Here is a 21254-nt window from a genome sequence, read left to right as displayed (position 1 = left end):
GAGCCAAATCCGCCCTCGCGGACGCCGGACCTCCCCCAAGGCTCTTCCTCTGCGTTGCGTAGGAGCGAAGAATGAGGAGCGACCGACTACCATGCCCCGCACCCACCGCGGGCCTCGGCATGGTGTCGTTCGCATCCCCTCCCATCAAAATCAAGGCTATGGGCGGCACGACGACGAGTGTGCTTAAGTCGCCACCCCCAGTGTTACCGCCATGCCGCCCAAGCATCCTCACGACCACAAAAAGTTCTAAGCTAAACCCGGGGGCCAATCCCGGGCTCTCCCTTCCAGCATATCCAAGATGGAACAAGACAGAGGATAAGGAAGGTGCAGATGAATGCCTCCACTCCTCCCCCGCTCTTCCTTTTATAGGCAAGCGAGGGGCTGGGGGCTGGTTCCGCAAATGGGCGACCACCGTCCTCCTCCACCAATTCAAGGAAGTCGGGCCCTCACCATTATGCTCTCCTGCACCAAGCACCTCCGTTACCTACCCCACGCGATGCATGCAGCATACCTGGCTAAGGATAAGGACGTGGTGGGAAGAGTAAATTAGTAGTTTCTACCCCCATGCGTTAAAGTCATTCATGGGCTAGTACTAGAGCAGACCCACCGCCATTGGCTTTACATGACGCACGGGTGTTATGTTCCTTGATTTTGCGTCCCTTACGCGGTTGGGTGATTTATGGGACCCCCTTGACAGTTTGCTTTGAATAAAACTCCTCTAGCAAGGCCCAACCTTGGTTTTAACATTTGCCACCTAAGCCTTTTCCCCTTGGGTTCTACAGACTCAAGGGTCATCTTTATTTACCCCCCCCCCCCCCGGGCCAGTGCTCCTCCAAGTGTTGGTCCAATCTAGAGCACCGTGCGGGACCGTCCCTTGGCGGCTTGGGTTACGTTGGTACCTGTACGCTTCGCTTATCCGGTGTGCCCTGAGAACAAGATATGTGCAGCTCCTATCGGGATTTGTCGGCACAGTGGGTGGTCTTGCTGGTCTTGTTTTACCATTGTCGAAATGTCTTGTAAACCGGGATTCCGAGACTGATTGGGTCTTCCTGGGAGAAGGAATATCCTTCATTGACCGTGAGAGCTTGTGATGGGCTAAGTTGGGACACCCCTACAGGGTATTATCTTTTGAAAGTCGTGCTCGTGGTTATGTGGCAGACGGGAATTTGTTAATGCCCGGTTGTAGAGAACTTGACACTTGACTTAATAAAAACGCATCAACCGCGTGTGTAGCCGTGACGGTCTCTTTTCGGCGGAGTCCGGGAAATGAACACGGTTTTGGGTTATGTTTGACGTAAGTAGGAGTTCAGGATCACCTCTTGATCATTGCTAGCTTCACGACCGTTCTGTTGCTTCTCTTCTCGCTCTTATTTGCATATGTTAGCCACCATATCATGCTTAGTCGCTGCTGCAACCTCACCACTTATCCATTCCTTACCCATAAGCTTAAATAGTCTTGATCTCGCGGGTTTTGAGATTGCTGAGTCCTCGTGACTCACCAGATACTACCAACAGTTGCAGGTGCCGATGATACCAGTGCAGGTGATGCAACCAAGCTTAGATGGGAGCTCAACGAAGATATTGGTCGTTGCTATGTTTCGTTTCATGTTGATCAGTAGTGGAGCCTAGTTGGGACGATCGGGGATCTAGCAGTTGGGTTATCTTCTTTTCTTTTGGCTTCGTCCATAGTCAGACCATGTGCGTACTTTGAATGATGTATGAATTATATGTTCATTGTGTGAAGTGGCGATTTTAAGCCAACTCTTTATCCCACTCTTGTTCATTACATGGAATTGTGTGAAGATGACCCTTCTTGCGACAAAACCACCATGCGGTTATGCCTCTAAGTCGTGCTTCGACACGTGGGAGATATAGCCGCATCGTGGGTGTTACACCTGCCGTGGCCACCAAAGGTCGTCGAGGGGGTGGAATGTAGTCTTGGTGCACGTGCACCGCCACCTCCTGTGGCAGCTCACGAGCCTGGTGCTGGGGCGCTGGAAGCACACGCGCTTCTCCTTGGGGGTGTCGAACCACCTGGCAGCTCATGTCGTCCCGAGCTGGCGCTGGGCGCTGCGGGTCGCGCCATGGAGCCATACGCCTTGGCTCGATGATGGCGCCCCGGGCTGGAGGCGGAGGAGAGGCCCCGTGCACGATGTCGCCCACTGCAGGTGGTTGCTGAGGCAACGAGCGAGCCGGCCCGTCAGAGCCCCCATGCGCGATGCTGATGAGCTTGGCGATGCGCTCGAGCCACTCCTCGTAGAGGTCACCCACGGGACAATAGCGAAGGAGCTCCCGCATCGTGAGCAGAGCAGCCTGCGGGTCCACCTGGCCGCAGCGCGCGTGGGATGACGAAGCTGTAGGGGTGAGCGACGGAGTAGCAGTGCGGCCATCACGGCGCACCGACGGGTGCAGCGAAGAAGCTTGCTGCTCATGGCCGGCATGGCCTGTGGTGGCATTGGCCACCGGAGAAGGAGCACGGCGGGCGCAGCCGTCCCTCGCCGGAGCCGTCTGAGCAACGCGAGCGGCAACCGCAGCCTGACGCTCAGCGCGAGCCCTGCGCGCGTCGGCCATGGAAATGTCAGAGCAGAGACGAATCGAACGACGGAAGAGAGGATCCGACGCACCCCTACCTGGCGCGCCAAATGTCGGATTTCTGGGTTCGGCAACCCGTGAGAGGTTTGAACATTGGGGTGTGTGCGGAGATCTCAACCTACCCAGCCTGCCTACTCGCGATCCTCCCTAGCCTAGCGCGCCAAGCTCACAGAGACACAAAGACACGGAGATTTATACTAGTTCGGGCCACCGTTGTGGTGTAATACCCTACTCTAGTGTGGTGTGGTGGACTGCCTCGAGGGGCTATGGATGAAATAGTATAGGGACGAACAAGCGAAAGGGATTCCACAACGACGGGATTTGAAATGGGACAAGCAGTACAGTCTATCCTGACAAAAGTAGTCTTCGCCTGCAAAAAGCCTCTGGTCGTGACGCTGCGGTGGGCTCGGTGATGACCTCCGCCCTGGCGCCCTGGCGGTCTTGGTCTTTTTGCACTAGAATGGAAACCTTTGGCTGATTCCTCGGGACTCCGCGCATGTGGCTTTCCTCCCTTGCACCGAAGAGGAAACCTGCGCTCGGTGCCCGCCTGGCCTTGGTCATCATGGCTCATGTCAGCTGAACCTCATGAGGTAGCTACATAGATCTCTCCGCCCCTCAGGAACCCTCCTGAGGAGGCCAACTCCTTCGGGGGTCTTGGCGTCATCCGCCTCGCGAGGCTTGGCCCCTCGCGAGGGTCTTGCTGTGTTGTTGTTGAAGCTGGGCCGTACCAGGCTGTTGATGGAGCCACGTGGTGGGCCACAGGCAGGCAGGACTGGATACCCCCAAGTCTAGGACGTTGACAGTGGGGCTAGTGGTGTGGCCAGTGAAGTATGGGTACAGTCTGCTGGAGTCGGTCCTACGTTTTGTGTCACTGGTTGTACAGCCAATATAAGTGGGGTGTTGTTTGATTTCTCCGGCACCACCATGTTTTTCAACGGCTTTGCTGGTGCTCCTTCAGGTTTGGCAATCACCCTCTTCCTTTTTGATGTCTGATGCACAAGAACAACATTTGAGTGAAAAAACATGTTATGATGACAGATGGAATATGTATTGATAATGGATGGGCATAGCATCTCTACATATATGATGAGTAAACTAAGCACATGGCAGTGCAACAAAGTAGAAGAAATGCAAGACAACATATGCAAGATACGCGTAATCAATAAAACCTTGCCAAATTAGAACAGGCACCTTGATGGGTGAATAGGACATGCCATCTGCCTTTGACTCCTCGAGGTTAGAATAGTCATTAGGATCATATTTTGATAAGAGTCAACAGGTGGGGAGCATATGAGTTTCATTGCATCCGGAATGGCACTCAATGCCTTGGTGCCAATTTTGTAAGTCATTGCAGTGTTTAGCTTCAAGAGTGGACTGCTGCTAGTGCGACAGAAAGCAGCTACATAGATCATAGTGTAGATATAACGGGAAAACCTTAAGCATCAGAGTAAAATCAGCAAAGTGGAACTTGCTGGAATATATGTGCTAGTATTGCCGGTATGGCTAGAAAGGCTTCGGATACCAGCTCTCTTCAACTGAAGGTGTGGTACTGTTAATATTAGTGTAACTCTCAAAGGCGACACAGCTCCCCGCATTTCCTTGCTATTCTTATAGGATTCAAGTGGGCAGGCCACTACAAATCGTATTCCTATGTTTACAAAATCCTACGAATCAAAGAGGCCCGAAGAGTTCAAAGTGTCCATCACAACCGACCGTATAGACCTCTACACTGCAAATGTCCCTGCTCATCTTCACTACAAGGAACATATTGTACTACTATCATACTCCCTCCGTTCCAAAATATAAGTTTTTGTAGAGATTTCCACTATGGATCACATAAAGATGTATCCAAATACATTTTAGAGTGTAGATTCACTCATTTTGCTCCATATGTAGTCCATGGTGGAATCTATACAAAGACTTGTATTTAGGAACAGAGAGAGTACTTATTAAAGAATAGAAGAGGAACATGCTAAAGAAGAGCAAGCAGATTTTGGATAATAAATGTTCGTTGCGCAGTGCCCACACGTGATGAACCAGAGCGCATTAAAAATGCAACTCCCTGTTGTCTCTCTATATGTGGTGCACGTGCTTTTCAAAAGTAAAGTAGGAACATTAGCTGACTAATTAAACGTTATCTATTTTAGTAATATCAGCATCATATCAGACTTGTATTTGAGCAACAAGTTTGGAATTATGAGTGGCATGTTGTTTAGCTTGATGGATTCAGGAGCAGTGCTAAGCAGGTACGATGATGGTATTAAATATAAGGCATGTTTGCATGTAAGTCACTTGACTTTTGTCATTTGGGTTAGTCGACCATTTCAGGCGGTTGTATGAAGATCCCGCCAAGGAACAGGATGGGACTGCCCCCCCCCCCCCAAGCACAATAGCCAGGTAGGTTCTGAATTGTCAGGAGGAGCTTAGGGTTGTCAGTATTTGAAGTTGTGAATTGTGTTTTGTGTTGTGTATTTTGAGAGTACTTTCATATATGAATGTCTTTTGAATTTCAGATTTGCAGTATTGAGCATATGAAGTTTTTTATGAATTCTAGAGATCTATTTTTAGCACTTAAAAATTGTAATTTCATAGGAGTATAAAAGTGCAGACAATGTGATTCTCAGAGAAGAAACTGCAAGTTTCAGTTTCAGATAAGAAACTGCAAGTTTCAGAGGCAGAGCATTTATATTAACACGACCTTTTTAGACAGGGTTAACATCATGTTGGAATTTTTATTCATGGTTGAAAATGGAACTACCAGCCATTTAACATCATGCTGATCAACATTCATGCATAGCACATCATCATATGATGTACAGTCAAAAAAATATGCTATTTTCAAAGGCGATGTATCAAGTGAAAACTGCTTTCCAGTGAAAATCTAGAAACTTTTCACGTGAATCATCGGATCTGTAATGAACGACACAGATTGAAGGTGGGAAACCCAACCTGTCACTTAAACGCTAATTAACAGATAACCCCCTGTTATTCACAGATAAGGTGGAAATTCTTTTGAGGGCTCGTGACTGTATCAGTTCGTCTTCCATCTCGTGCGCTGCAGCGGCGATGGAGTCTCCGGCCCCTGGCGCTCTGCCGGCCGCTACAGGATCTCCGTCGGTGCTAGACTGGACCTTCACCGGGCTGCGGATCACCCTCCACCGGCCACAACTCATGCCACGATTTGCCCTTCGCCCGCCATGACTTACCCTTAGGAACGCGAAGATCTCGCCGGATTCTCGTCTACCTGCACAAGGATCTTGCCGCGGCGCCGGCGAACTTAGCCGCAAATCAACGGGCAGGTAACAGCTGCTCTTCCCCGACTCGAGGGTGATTTGGAGTCCCCGGTGTTGCTCCATGCTACGGCCACCCAGTGATGCCTCACGCAAACAGTGATCCGACGGTGGCAGCACTGCCCCACGCAACATCAATCAGGCTATTTCGGCACTAACTCCATGTGACGGTGACCCGTCATACTCGGCTACGTTTGCACTTTGCTTTGATTCTGAAGCGGCCTAGTTGTACTGAATGAATGTGGCAAAAGCCGTATGAGCATAGCTTAATCCTGAACATTGTGTGGCAAGAACCGATTTCAAAAGCTAGTCTAAGCTGTGGAAGAGGAAGAAAAACAATATATATTGAGCATTTTGCAGCAACTTAGTGGGAGCTTTTCTAATTTTGTTTTATCTTATGTAAAAAGAGATCTGAACATGGTTGCAGACCACACGGCCAATCTGCATCTTGTACTAGGCTTCATCATGTCTCTGGTGTACTGCTCCGTTTTTTCAACATTGGTGTACTGCTCCCTTATATGCAGCATTTCAACATGACTTGAACATGCAATGATAATAATAGAAGCTCTACTTTCACTAAGAAAAACTGAATGCGACAATTTGGCCACCGTACAGATTCTGTGTAGACAATTTCTGATGTAATCCGTGGATGTATGATAGTACTCAACGGTGCAAAACAGGTTGTTTTCAAGGTTGCATAGCAGGATTAGAAACTTTGACAAGGATAAACATGTGCATTTGATTGTCATTATTCATTAAATTGCAGAAATTTGATGCTTTTGTACAACTTTATCGATTGTAGTATTTCGAAACAATGGAAGTTGTATCTTTATTCATTTTAGTGTCATGGATGACTTACTACTTTACTACTTCTGCTTGTTTGATCTCCTGATGCGGACCATGGCAGCGAGCATCGGCACGGGAAAGAAGAGGCAACATCTGGCCGCCAAAAAAATCACGCATGTACTGATGTTGCTGCCCGCCCGTTGAACTGCGGCCAAGTTCACTGGCGTGGCAACGAGCTCTTTGTGCAGGTAGATGAGAATCTATCGGATCTTCATGCTTCGAAGGGTGAGTCATGGCCGGCAGAGGGCGGAAGGGCAAATCATGGCGCGTGTTCTGGCCGGTGGATGGTGGGCCGCAGGCCCGCAGCCCGGTGAAGGTCCAGCCTACCGTCGACAGAGGCCCTGTTGGGGCCGGCAGAGTGCAAACGGCCGGGGATTCCATCGCCACCGCAGCGCACGAGATGGAAGACGAATTGATACAGTCACGAGCCCTCAAAAGAATTTCCACCTTATCTGTGAATAACAGGGGGTTATCTTTTAATTAGCGTTTAAGTGACCGGTTGGTTTTCCCACCTTCAATCTGTGTCGTTCATTACAGATCCGATGATTCACGTGAAAAGTTTCCAGATTTTCACTGAAAATCAGTTTTCACTTGATACATCGCCATTTTCAAAATGCCCACACAATGTCGAGTGTGTGAAAAACAGAGAAAACGAGGGATGAAGTTTTGGCAAGTGTTGGACGTGGTGTTCCTAGATGACAATGGGGGCCCACATGTTAATAATGGCAGAGGCAAAAAAATTGGAGATATTTTCCCTACATCAGTGGAATCTAACCCGGGCGGAACAGCTGTCGGGTAGTGTCACTTGGCCACTGGGCTAGTTTAGTACTTTCTTTACAAATAAGGCACTTCCTCAGGTCGACGGATCTCCTCCTACGCCTTTAAATTATTTTATATGTTATCATATATTATTGTTATTGTCATCATATAATAACATATACTTACATATATAAGAAAACAATATCCCACATCTTATTAACTTATAAAAATAATTTCTTAACAATAAAATCTTGGATTTTTTTGGCAACGAAAATCCTGGTGATTGTGTACAAAAGCTTGGTAAGATTTAAGGACCAATGTAATAACAAATCACTTATTATTTAAATATATTTATAACAAAATGCGCAGCCCCTGTTTATTTTTTGATAACATTACTGCGCCCAACCCAACATTATAATTAGAATCAGCCCAGCAAAATTGTGTATTTCGAGAAAGTGCAAATGGCCAGTAATTTTTTAGGAAAAAATAAATGGGCCGCATGGACGCTACATTATTTGTTCACCCAGCCCAGCTAATGGACTGTAATTCTAAAAAACGAGATCAAATTGAGTGTAAATTCTACCCTGCAAAAAAAGACTATAAATTCTGAAAAAAATGGGTTGAATACGTGCCACATTTTTGGAGGCTGAAATGTGGGCCAATAGGTCAAAGCCAACGCAAGTCGTTGTCAACTTAGTCAACAAATGATTCTGACATCGTTAGCCGTTTGATTTACATCCAACGACCGGCATCCATCTTCAATCTCTCGTCTTCTTCCTCCAGTGCTGCCGAGACCACCTGCTCCTGCCTCCTGCTGCTAGCAGCTCTGCTTAGCACGCTTCGCTATGAAGCGCTACCCTACCGTTGGCCAGGCCATCCCTCCACCCCTCCACACCTCCTGTTCTTCTCCACCGACTGCCGAACCACACCGCACCACAACTAGTTAACCCTCGTACACCTCTCCATCTGCGGCTCTACTCCCGCGTCTTCCCATCTCCGGCTTGTTGCTGTCCGGGGCCTCGCCGTTGTCCACCACCTTGGATGTGCTCGGCGCAGAGCGGTCAACATGGTCAACGAACGACATCCTTCGGAAGTAGACTGTGCATGGAGAGGCCGACAGCTGGGTCCACGGCTGCACGCAAGGAAATGCCTCCTTATTACGTGCAAAATAATAATTCCTCCACCTAACAGCTGGGACCCACCGGAAGGGCCTCTATATTTCACGAAAAAAACGTTGCCCTTGCTAACAGGTCGGACCCACCAGCTATATCTTCGCATGCAAGGAAGTGCTTTCTTATTACGCACAAAAAATGAATACCCCCCTACTAGGTGGGACCCACCATAGTGGGAGGGTGACTTGTGGGCCTACTAAGTTGACGAGGACGGAGGGCTTTGTCAACTTAGTCAATATGAACGATTCTAGCTCCAGTGACCGCACGATGTCCACCCAATGGCCGTAGTGCTTCTTCAACCTCTGGTCTTCTTGCTCCAGCCGCCAAAATCAGCGCCGGTCATGCTGCGTGCTCCTGCCTCCCGTGGCCGGCTGTGATGCCACGGAGGCCTTACCGTCCCCTACTACTCCCAACGCTGGCCAGGCCATCCCTCTACTCACCCACACCCCCTGTTATTCTGCGGTGACGACAACCTCACACCACAGCCGAACCAGTGAACCCTCGTACTCCTCTCTGCGTGGGCATCCACTATCGTGTCTTCCCTAGCTCCGCGTCATCCCCTTTCTAGGCCTCGCCATCGTCCACCGCCTTGGTGCTCTCGGCACGGCATGGTCAATGTGGTCAATGACCGACTTCCATCGGAAGAGTACAGTATGTGGAGAGGCTGATAGCTGGGTCCACGGCCGCAGCAAGGAAGTGCCTCCTTATTACGCGGAAAATAATGATTCCTCCACTTGACAGCAGGGACCCACCGGACAGGCCACCGTATTTCGCGAAAAAAAACGTTTCCCCCTTAACTGCTGGGCCTACCAGCTACATTTTCGCACGCAAGGAAGTGTGTCCATATTACAGGCAAAAAATGATTCGCCCCCTGACTGTTGGGACCCACCAGCTACATCTTCGCACACAATGAAGTGTCTGATAGTCGGGACCCACCTGGTCGAAGCGTACATAGCGTTGTCATTCTGGTCACGAACGTGTACATACATACTAGTCGATGTAGAGGTGCGTACATGTTGTAGTAGAGGTGCACACATGTCGTAGTAGAGGCACGCACGTAGCATGTACACGTACGTACAACGGCAAGGGTGCAAGAAAGAAAATACGACCACGTACGTACATACGGGCGGGGTCTCGAACGCCTACTCGCGCATACGTACGGCAAGGGCTCGTGTACATGGCTGGGTCAGAACAGAGAAACTGCATCGTCATCGTGTTCATGGGGAGCCAACCGGCTAGGTCAGAACGGAATGCGTCATCTTGTTCATCGGGAAGGCTTGGACGGAACAGCCGATGGAAACGAGGCCTGGTGTACCACAGAATGGAGGAAGCGGCCTTGTGTTCGACCGGCCACGATCAAAACGGGATCCTGTTCATCGGGAGGGGTCTGGCATCCCGCAAAACGGAGGAAACAGACTTCTATTGGACCTCCTACGGTCGAAACAAGGTCATGTTGATCAGGAGGGGTGTGGCATACCGCAAAACAGAGGAAACGGACTTGTGTTGGAGCACTACGGTCGAAACAGGGGTCCTGTTCATCGGGAGTGGTGTGGCGTACCGCAAAATGGGACTCCACGGGATACTGTTCATCTCCACCGTCGACCTCCTCCAGCCTCCACGAGCTACTGTTCATCCATCGTCGACCTCCTCCAGCCTCCACCTGCGGCTGTTCATCCACGGGCTCCTGTTCATCTAGCTTCCACCACGCGCTCCTCCACCGGCTACTGTTCAACCAGCCCTCTCCACGGGGTCCTGTTCAACCACCCCTCCACGGGCTACTGTTCATCTAGCCCTCCACCGGCTACTGTTCAACCAGCCCTCCACCGGCTACTGTTCAACCTTCCCTCCACGGGGTCCTGTTCATCCAGCCCTCCACGGGGTCCTGTTCAACCTTCCCTCCATGGGGTCCTGTTCATCCAGCCCTCCACGGGGTCCTGTTCATCCAACCCCCACCGGGAACTGTTCATCTACCACCCCCAGCAACGCTCACTGTTCATCCATAGGCAACATAGATCGGCTTCAGTTAGCAGCAGTAGCGAAGGAATCACTTGATCGCTCGGGTTCAGTAACGCGTAGCCTGAAGTGCAATCACTCGGGTTTAGTTAGGCAACACCTCGCTCGAGTTCAGTTAGATCCCAACACCTCGCACCCACGTGCGTACGTGTACGAGAGAAACACGCATCGCTCGGCTCCCGACCACCCACCATAACCGGAAACTCCCCGATATTTTCATCGCCCTCGCTTCTACCATGGTTTTTTCTGTCATGGACGGCCCAAAGAATGTCATGCAGCTGCGTCTCTGGCCCGCCCAGGACGAAAATCCCATTTTTTGTCATGATTTTTTGTCATAGAAGTAGGAGCCCACCACATCTATGATGATACCGGGTTTTGTCACAATTATCATCGTAGAAGTGTCATAAGTATGACAAAAAAATTGTTCGGCCCAAAATGTCACGGATGTGTCTTTTTTTGTAGTGAGTTATCCCCACGGAACTCATTTACCGGTCGCCTCGAGTGCTTGCCTACGATGAAGTAGCGCAAGATCAACACCGGCGTGACTATGATGTGCTACTCGAGGAGAACTGTCTCCGGGCTGCTACGCGTAGGGGTGGGCGTTCGGTTCCCCCGAACCGAATGGTTCGGTACTTTGGTGTCTTAGTTTTTTCGGTTTCCAAAAACATGCACCGATTGGTCTACAAGAATTAATGAAACCGAGTGTTCGGTGGCCCGATCGTTCGGTTCGGTATTCGGTTTTGGACCGAATAGACTGAACAGTTGGGACCGAGCTGCCTGGGGCACTGGCGCACTGCCACGCTAGGCTGGGTTGGGCTAGCCGGCTCCCAGCTGGAAGATCCATTAATTAACCTTATCTGTTGTCTCTCGGCTGCGCTACGAATTGTGGTTTGTGTGGGCCAGATAACGGCACATGAGTACTGACGCAGAGCGAGACAACATGCAACACCTAGTTTCATTAAAAAAGGGAAGCAAACGGGCGTGTGCAAAGTTGCATGCAGATGTGCAGTGCATGTGAACGAGAATTAAGGGAATCAAGAGGGATTAAGGGGTGGGCTTCAGTACTTCGGTCAATTCGGTGGACCGAGCATGCAAACCGAAATTACCAAAGTGAATTCGGTTTCTCATAATTGCAAACCGAGGACAATACCGAACAAATCGATTTCGGTCATTTCGGCTTCGGTTCAGGTTAATTCAGTCCGGTCGTTCGGTTTTCGGGTTATATGCCCACCCCTAGCTACGCGTGCTGCACGCTATCAGCTAGCCCTGCATCACTATCATAGCCGCAGGGTTCATGCCTGGTGTTTTGAGGAAGGTGACTTTGTCCTTAGGCGCGTTCAGCCCGCCAAGGGTACAAACAAGTTGTCACCAAAGTGGGATGACTCTTACCAGGTAGTACGAGTCAACAGACCTGGCGCAGTCCGTCTGGAGACCAGAGATGGAAATCAGTTGCAAAACTAATGGAATATTGAAGATCTCTGCAAGTTCTACCCGTAAGGCGCAAGGCATGCGGGCCCTGTCAGACAGCCACCCATTTGTATAGGCCTTGCCTTAGCTATATGTAACCCCTTGTACAAAGCCGGGGCGATGACCACCCGCAAGAGAAAATAAAGAAGCATTGTAGGGGGCCCCCAACCTAGACTGCATGCATGCATGAGCATTCCAGATCACTGCATAAGCATTTCATGAGCATCTGCATATTGATACGTCTCCAACGTATCTATAATTTATGAAGCATTCATGCTATTTTATTTTCTGTTTTGAATGATTACAGGCTTTATTATACACTTTTATCTTACTTTTGGGACTAACCTATTAACCGGAGGCCCAACCCATATTGTTGTTTTATTGCCTATTTCAGTGTTTCGAAGAAAAGGAATATCAAACGGAGTCCAAACGGAATGAAACCTTCGGAAAAGTTATTTTTGGAACAGAAGCAATCCCGGGAACTTAGAGTGCAAGCCAGGGAAGCGTCGAGGAGGCCACGAGATAGGGAGCGCGCCCTCCACCCTCGTGGGACCCTCGAGGCTCCCCCGACCGACTTCTTTCGCCTATATATTCCCATATACCCTAAAACCATCGAAGAACAAGATAGATCGGGAGTTCCGCCGCCGCAAGCCTCTGTAGCCACCAAAAACCTCTCGGGAGCCCGTTCTGGCACCCTGCCGGAGGGGGGATCCTTCACCGGTGTCCATCTTCATCATCTCGACGCTCTCCATGACGAGGAGGGAGTAGTTCACCCTCGCGGCTAAGGGTATGTACCAGTAGCTATGTGTTTGATCTCTCTCTCTCTCGTGTTCTTGAGGTGATACAATCTTGATGTATCGCGAGCTTTGCTATTATAGTTGGATCTTATGATGTTTCTCCCCCTCTACTCTCTTGTAATGGATTGAGTTTTCCCTTTGAAGTTATCTTATCGGATTGAGTCTTTAAGGATTTGAGAACACTTGATGTATGTCTTGTCGTGCTTATCTGTGGTGACAATGGGATATCACGTGATCCACTTGATGTATGTTTTGGTGATCAACTTGCGGGTTCCGCCCATGAACCTATGCATAGGGGTTGGCACACGTTTTCATCTTGACTCTCCGGTAGAAACTTTGGGGCACTCTTTGAAGTACTTTGTGTTGGTTGAATAGATGAATCTGAGATTGTGTGATGCATGTTGTATAATCATGCCCACGGATACTTGAGGTGACAATGGAGTATCTAGGTGACATTAGGGTTTTGGTTGATTTGTGTCTTAAGGTGTTATTCTAGTATGAACTCTATGATAGATTGAACGGAAAGAATAGCTTCATGTTATTTTACTACGGACTCTTGAATAGATCGAGCAGAAAGGATAACTTTGAGGTGGTTTCGTACCCTTCCATAATCTCTTCGTTTGTTCTTCGCTATTAGTGACTTTGGAGTGACTCTTTGTTGCATGTTGAGGGATAGTTATATGATCCAGTTATGTTATTATTGTTGAGAGAACTTGCACTAGTGAAAGTATGAACGTTAGGCCTTGTTTCCTACCATTGCAATACCGTTTACGCTCACTTTTATCATTAGTTACCTTGCTGTTTTTATAATTTCATGTTGCAAAAACCTATATCTACCATCCATATTGCACTTGTATCACCATCTCTTCGCTGAACTAGTGCACCTATACAATTTACCATTGTATTTGGTGTGTTGGGGACACAAGAGACTCTTTTCTTATTTGGTTGCACGGTTGCTTGAGAGAGACCATCTTCATCCTACGCCTCCTACGGATTGATAAACCTTAAGTCATCCACTTGAGGGAAATTTTCTACTATCCTACAAACCTCTACACTTGGAGGCCCAACAACGTCTACAAGAAGAAGGTTTTGTAGTAGACATCAAGCTCTTTTCTGGCGCCGTTACCGGGGAGGTGAGTGCTTGAAGGTATATCTTTAGATCTTGCAATCGAATCTTTTTGTTTCTTGTTTTATCACTAGTTTAGTTTATAAAAGAAAACTACAGGAAAAATGGATTTGAGTTTGTCTCATACGCTTCATCTTTTAATATCTTCCGTGAGTATGATGGAAAGGAAAATTGTGCTCAATTGCTAGAAAAAGAATGCATTAAAATGCTTGGTACTAAATCTTTGAATGATGTGCATGATTGCATTGTTGTTAGTATGAACTCTTTGAATATCCATAGTACTAATGATGATTCGACTAGTTATGACGAAAATGTCTCCTATAAGCATGTCGATTTTTTGTGGAGAGCATCGAGTTTGCAAGTACACACCAAATAGGGAAATAGATATTGCAAGAGGCATAAGCATTTAGAAACTAAATGGTTGCAAGAAAGGCTAAATGTGAGTGCTGAAAATTTACAATTCCTTTGTCATACTTGTGAACTTTGCAATGAACGTGGTCATTTACATCTCCGATGCAAATTATTTCATGATCGAATCGTGTCCAAAAATTGTGATGATTTGATTTCCCTTGCACATTATAATGAACTTAGTTTGCTTTTGGGTTATGAAGAATTGAAACGTTTAATTAAGGACCTTCCAGAATTTGCCCATGAGAATTTCCTTGATATTGATCTAGAGGAGATTTATGTGTATTGTGCTGTGAATTGCATTGAAAATCCTTATATTGCCAATTACATAAATAAAAGAAAGCAAATAGAATATGAAGAGAATACCAATGAAAGGGAAGAGACTTCCCAATATCCTCCTATTATTTCTTATGATGAATCAGGTAACGAGGAGGAGCTTTCTATTCAACCAATCTCATCAATAAGGAGCTCAAAGAAGAAGGTTGAACCCACACATAATGTGAAGAAAAAAAAGAAAAGAAGGTTCAACAAAGGTAAAAAGGTATCCCTCCCAAATGAAGTTGCTCCTAATACTCATTGTGATGATGATAATTGCTATACTATTGGTGCTATCCATACTATTAACGATGAGAGTGATTATGCTTATTATATGGAAAGGCCCAAGCATGGGGAAGCTATGTTTGATGAGGATGACATATTTGAGAATATATTTGCTGAAATTAATGTTTGTCCCAAGCTTGGGGATGCTATGTTTAATGAAGATGATATGTTTAGCATCCCAAGTTTTAATACGCAAAGTTGTTATCATGATAGCATGCCTCTTACCTATGATGATTATATTGATGAAAGTGGGTTTGGAAGAGTGTCAACTTTAGGAATTAGTGATCCCACTATTTTGGAGGATGTTGAATCTTATTGTGATGAATATGAAAGTGGATTTGGAAGAGTGTCAACTTTATTTAGTGATGGTTCCACTATCTTGGAAGAGGTTTCAATCGATTATGATGAGAACAAAGTTGCTACTTATGATGATTATTGTGATGACACTTATGCCATAAAAAGTAGCGATCATTATATTTATAAAACTTGTCATGATTATGATTACCCTTTTTCTGAACATTACTCTTTTAATATGGAAACAATTTATAGTATTCAAGTCTCTTATGATACTCCCACCATTCCAAATAAGAAGAATTTTGCTTATGTGGAGAGTAGTAAATTTTCTATGCTAGTAGATCATGAAAAGAATGATTTAGGTGCTGGTTATATTGTTGAATTCATTCATGATGCTACTGAAAATTATTATGAGATAGGAACATATGCTTGTAGGAATTGCAATAATATCAAGTTTCCTCTCTATGTGCTTAAAGTTGTGAAGTTATGCTTGTTTTGCCTTCCTATGCTAGTTGATTATTATTACCATAAGTTGTTTTATCACAAAATCCCTATGCATAGGAAGTGTGTTAGACTTAAATGTGCTAGTCATATGCTTCATGATGCTCCCGTTATGTTTCAATCCTTATCTTTTATGTGAGCATCATTGTCATCATCATGCCTAGCTAGAAAGGCATTAAAGACAATCGCTTGTTGGGAGACAACACAATATGTACCCTTAATGTTTTTGTGTGTCCACATGATTATGATACTATATTAATCATGTTTTATAGCTTTTGTTTCAATAAAGTTCCAAGTAAGACCTTTAGGATAGCTTATGGTGATAGTTCTGTTGATCCTGCTGAAAATCAGAAACTTTTGCACCCAGTAAATTAGTTTTGATAATTCACATAAACGTGCTTTTGATCTGATTCTTTTTGCTATGGATTGGCAAACAAATTGCTTAGTACTTCCTAATGTGGTAGGATTTTTGGAGTTCCAGAAGTATACGTTTGATACAGATTACTACAGACTGTTCTGTTTTTGACATATTCTGTTTTCTATGTGTTGTTTGCTTATTTTGATGAATCTATGAGTAGTATCGGACGGTATGAACCATAAATAAGTTGGAATACAGTATATATTACACCAATATGAATGTAGAATGAGTTCATTACAGTACCTAAGTGGTGGTTTTATTTTCTTATACTAACGGAGCTTACGAGTTTTCTGTTGAGTTTTGTGTTGTGAAGTTTTCAAGTTTTGGGTAAAGATTCGATGGACTATGGAATAAGGAGTGGAAAGAGCCTAAGCTTGGGGATGCCGAAGGAACCCCAAGGTAATATTCAAGGATGACCAAGAGCCTAAGCTTGGGATGCCCCGGAAGGCATCCCCTCTTTCGTCTTCGTTCATAGGTAACTTTACTTGGAGCTATATTTTTATTCACCACATGATATGTGTTTTGCTTGGAGCGTCATGTTATTTTCTTTTGTTTTGATTGATGTTATTTAGAATAATGTTTTGCATCTTAATTTTCAATAAAAATGTCAAGGATAGCTTTTACCATGTTTGTTTTGCTAGTATACATGTTGCTGTTTGAAAACAGAAAGTTTACCGCTGTTGCAAAAATTCCCTAGAAAAGTCAGAGAAAGATATAATGTTGAAACGTTTTTCATACTGAGCTCTGATAAATCTTCTAAAGCATAGTATTTTTCTCATAATTTTTGGAGTTAGGGAAGTATGACTAATCTTGCATTCTTTACAGACTATACTGTTTTGGCAGATTGTTGTTATGTTTGCATTGTTTGCATATGTTTGCTTTTTTAATGATTCTATTTGAGGATAGGAGTATTAAATATGCAGAGACATTTAGTATGCAACATTGAATAATAATTTTAGTGATTTATTACAGTAGAAAATGATAAGGTTTTTGCATTGGTTTATACTAACTTATCTCACGAGTTCTTGTTGAGTTTGGTGTGGATGAAGCTTTCGAGATTTAGGAAACCGAGATATAAAAGGAATTAAGGAGACACAAAAGCTCAAGCTTGGGGATGCCCAAGGCACCCCAATATAATATTTCAAGAAGTCTCAAGCATCTAAGCTTGGGGATGCCCCGGTAGGCATCCCATCTTTCTTCTTCAACAATTATCGGTTAGTATCGGTTGAACCTAAGTTTTTGCTTCTTCACATGAGTTGTGCTATCCTTGCTATGTCATTTTATTTTGCTTTGCTTGCTGTTTGAATAAAATACCAAGATATGAAATTCTTAAATGAGAGAGAGTCTTCACATAGCTACATAATTATTTAGCTAACTCATTGATCTTCACTTATATCTTTTTGGAGTAGTTTGTCATTTACTCGTGTGCTTCACTTATATCCTATGAGTAAATGGTTGAATGAGTTGAATGTCATAAATCTGAAATTATTTGTGTTTCATTTGCTTATCCCATGGCGAGTAATGACTCCACATCTAAGAAGTAGAGGTTGTAAATTTATTGAAGGTTACCAAGCATTGTATTGGTCATTTGAACAATTCATGAAAGAATATTGAAGGAAGAGAGATTTCACATATAAATATACTATCCTAGACATATTTTATAATTGTGAGCACTCATTAAGTATGACATGCTAAAGAATTGATGTTGGACAAGGAAGACAACGTAATAGGTTATGTTTTCTCACATCTCAGTTAAAGTATATTGTCATGGATCATTCAAACATGTTGAGCTTGCCTTTCCCCCTCATGCTAGCCAAAATTCCTTGCACCAAGTAGAGATACTACTTGTGCTTCCAAATATCCTTAAACCTAGTTTTTGCCATGAGAGTCCACCATACCTACCTATGGATTGAGTAAGATCCTTCAAGTAAGTTGTCATGTTGCAAGCAATAAAAATTGTTCTCTAAATATGTATGACTTATTAGTGTGGAGAAAATAAGCTTTATATGATCGTGTGATATGGAAGTAATAAAAGTGACGGACTGCATAATAAAGGTTCATATCACAAGTGGCAATATAGAGTGACGTTCTATTGCATTAAGATTTTGTGCATCCAACCCTAAAAGCACATGACAACCTCTGCTTCCCTCTGTGAAGGGCCTATCTTTTACTTTATGCAAGAGTCAAGGTGATCTTCACCTTTCCCTTTTTCATTTTATCCTTTGGCAAGCACCTCGTGTTGGAAAGATCCTGATATATATATATATATATATATATATATATATATATATATATATATATATATATATATATATATATAACCATAAGTATCGCGTGAGTGTTAGCAATTGTAGAAGACTATATGATAGTTGAGTATGTGGAGTTTGCTAAATCAAAGCTCTGACATAGACCCTTCCTGAAAATAAGATGAATTGTAATTGTTTGATGACTGAGAATGAAGTTTGCTAGTTTTCAAGAAAGTTTATGGTCTATGCCTTAATATGTGAATAGCTTGTTACTTGATCTTGAGAAGTTTTATGAGATGAACTACTGTTATGACATATAATCATGCTAGAAAAGGTGATTGAAATTATCATTGATCAAAGTTGTGCACCTGGTAGCATTCACACTTCACAAATTCTTTCTTTTATCATTTACCTACTCGAGGACGAGTAGGAATTAAGCTTGGGGATGCTGATATGTCTCCAACGTATCTATATTTATGAAGCATTCATGCTATTTTATTATCTGTTTTGAATGATTACGGGCTTTACTACACACTTTTATATTACTTTTGGGACTAACCTATTAACCGGAGGCCTATCCCATATTGTTGTTTTATTGCCTATTTCAATGTTTCGAAGAAAAGGAATATCAAACGGAGTCCAAACGGAATGAAACCTTCGGAAAAGTTATTTTTGGAACAGAAGCAGTCCCGGGAACTTGGAGTGCAAGCCAGGGAAGCGTCAAGGAGGCCATAAGATAGGGGGCGCCCACCCCGTGGGTGCGCCCTCCACCCTCGTGGGCCCCTCGAGGCTCCCCCGACCGACTTATTTTGCCTATATATTCCCATATACCCTAAAACCATCGAAGAACAAGATAGATCGGGAGTTCCGCCACTGCAAGCCACTGTAGCCACCAAAAACCGCTCGGGAGCCCGTTCCGGCACCCTGCCAGAGGGGGGGATCCCTCACCTGTGTCCATCTTCATCATCTCGGCGCTCTCCATGACGAGGAGGGAGTAGTTCACCCTCGGGTCTGAGGGTATGTACCAGTAGCTATGTGTTTGATCTCTCTCTCTCTCTCTCGTGTTCTTGAGGTGATACGATCTTGATGTATCGCGAGCTTTGCTATTATAGTTGGATCTTATGATGTTTCTCCCCCTCTACTCTCTTGTAATGGATTGAGTTTTCCCTTTGAAGTTATCTTATCGGATTGAGTCTTTAAGGATTTGAGAACACTTGATGTATGTCTTGCCGTGCTTATCTGTGGTGACAATGGGATATCATGTGATCCACTTGATGTATGTTTTGGTGATCAACTTGCGGGTTCCGCCCATGAACCTATGCATAGGGTTGGCACACGTTTTCGTCTTGACTCTCCGGTAGAAACTTTGAGGCACTCTTTGAAGTACTTTGTGTTGGTTGAATAGATGAATCTGAGATTGTGTGATGCATATCGTATAATCATGCCCATGGATACTTGAGGTGACAATGGAGTATCTAGGTGACATTAGGGTTTTGGTTGATTTGTGTCTTAAGGTGTTATTCTAGTACGAACTTGAACGGAAAGAATAGCTTCATGTTATTTTACTACGGACTCTTGAATAGATCGAGCAGAAAGGATAACTTTGAGGTGGTTTCGTACCCCACCATAATCTCTTTGTTTGTTCTCTGCTATTAGTGATTTTGGAGTGACTCTTTGTTGCATGTTGAGGGATAGTTATATGATCCAGTTATGTTATTATTGTTGAGAGAACTTGCACTAGTGAAAGTATGAACCTTAGGTCTTGTTTCCTAACATTGCAATACTGTTTACGCTCACTTTTATCATTATTTACCTTGCTGTTTTTATAATTTCAGATTGCAAAAACCTATATCTACCATCCATATTGCACTTGTATCACCATCTCTTCGCCGAACTAGTGCACCTATACAATTTACCATTGTATTGGGTGTGTTGGGGACACAAGAGACTCTTTGTTATTTGGTTGCACGGTTGCTTGAGAGAGACCATCTTCATCCTACGCCTCCTATGGATTGATAAACCTTAGGTCATCCACTTGAGGGAAATTTGCTACTATCCTACAAACCTCTGCACTTGGAGGCCCAACAACGTCTACAAGAAGAATGTTGTGTAGTAGACATCACATATGCATATAGATAGGATCGCATCCTGCATTCATTCTCATCTGCATGAAGCTGCAGGTTCTTGAAGCGAACTTGGCTTCGACGGGAGTTGAGAAGACTGCCCGACACTACGGTCGCCGGCAAGCCAAATAGATAAGTTCTACCTCTTGTCCATTCGTGTTCTATAAGCTATAACTTATGCATTAGAAAACCTCGCCACTCTTTTTATACTTAGGTGCTCCCATTCCTGACTCGAACATTGCGTCGGTCAGAATGGTTGCAGTGGCCTTTGGTAAAAGGAAGTTGGCAGGGGGCTGGTCCCTTTGTCTGTAACCCGACAGATGTTGCTCTCCGGCAGGCAAAAAGGGTGCCGGGAAGATAGCCTGCCAGGAAAAACTCGTTTATTTGCATTAAAGAGGCATCTCGCCTCTGCATGGACATATACATGCGCGGGTCCCCGGCAAGGTTCATCTTTTTCATTAACATGCTGATACAAGTACAAGCATTACAGAACACGAGCATGGACTCGATAGATTACATTATTTGAATTAAAATTTGGCAAGTGCCTACAGATTTAAGATTGAAAAAAGATAAGTGCCCCATAATGCCTTTGCCCCTGTCCA

Source organism: Triticum aestivum, chromosome 3B (assembly GCF_018294505.1).
Source record: "Triticum aestivum cultivar Chinese Spring chromosome 3B, IWGSC CS RefSeq v2.1, whole genome shotgun sequence".
NCBI lineage: Eukaryota > Viridiplantae > Streptophyta > Magnoliopsida > Poales > Poaceae > Triticum > Triticum aestivum.
The sequence above is the reverse complement of the archived record's forward strand: the minus strand, read 5'-3'. Positions refer to the sequence as shown.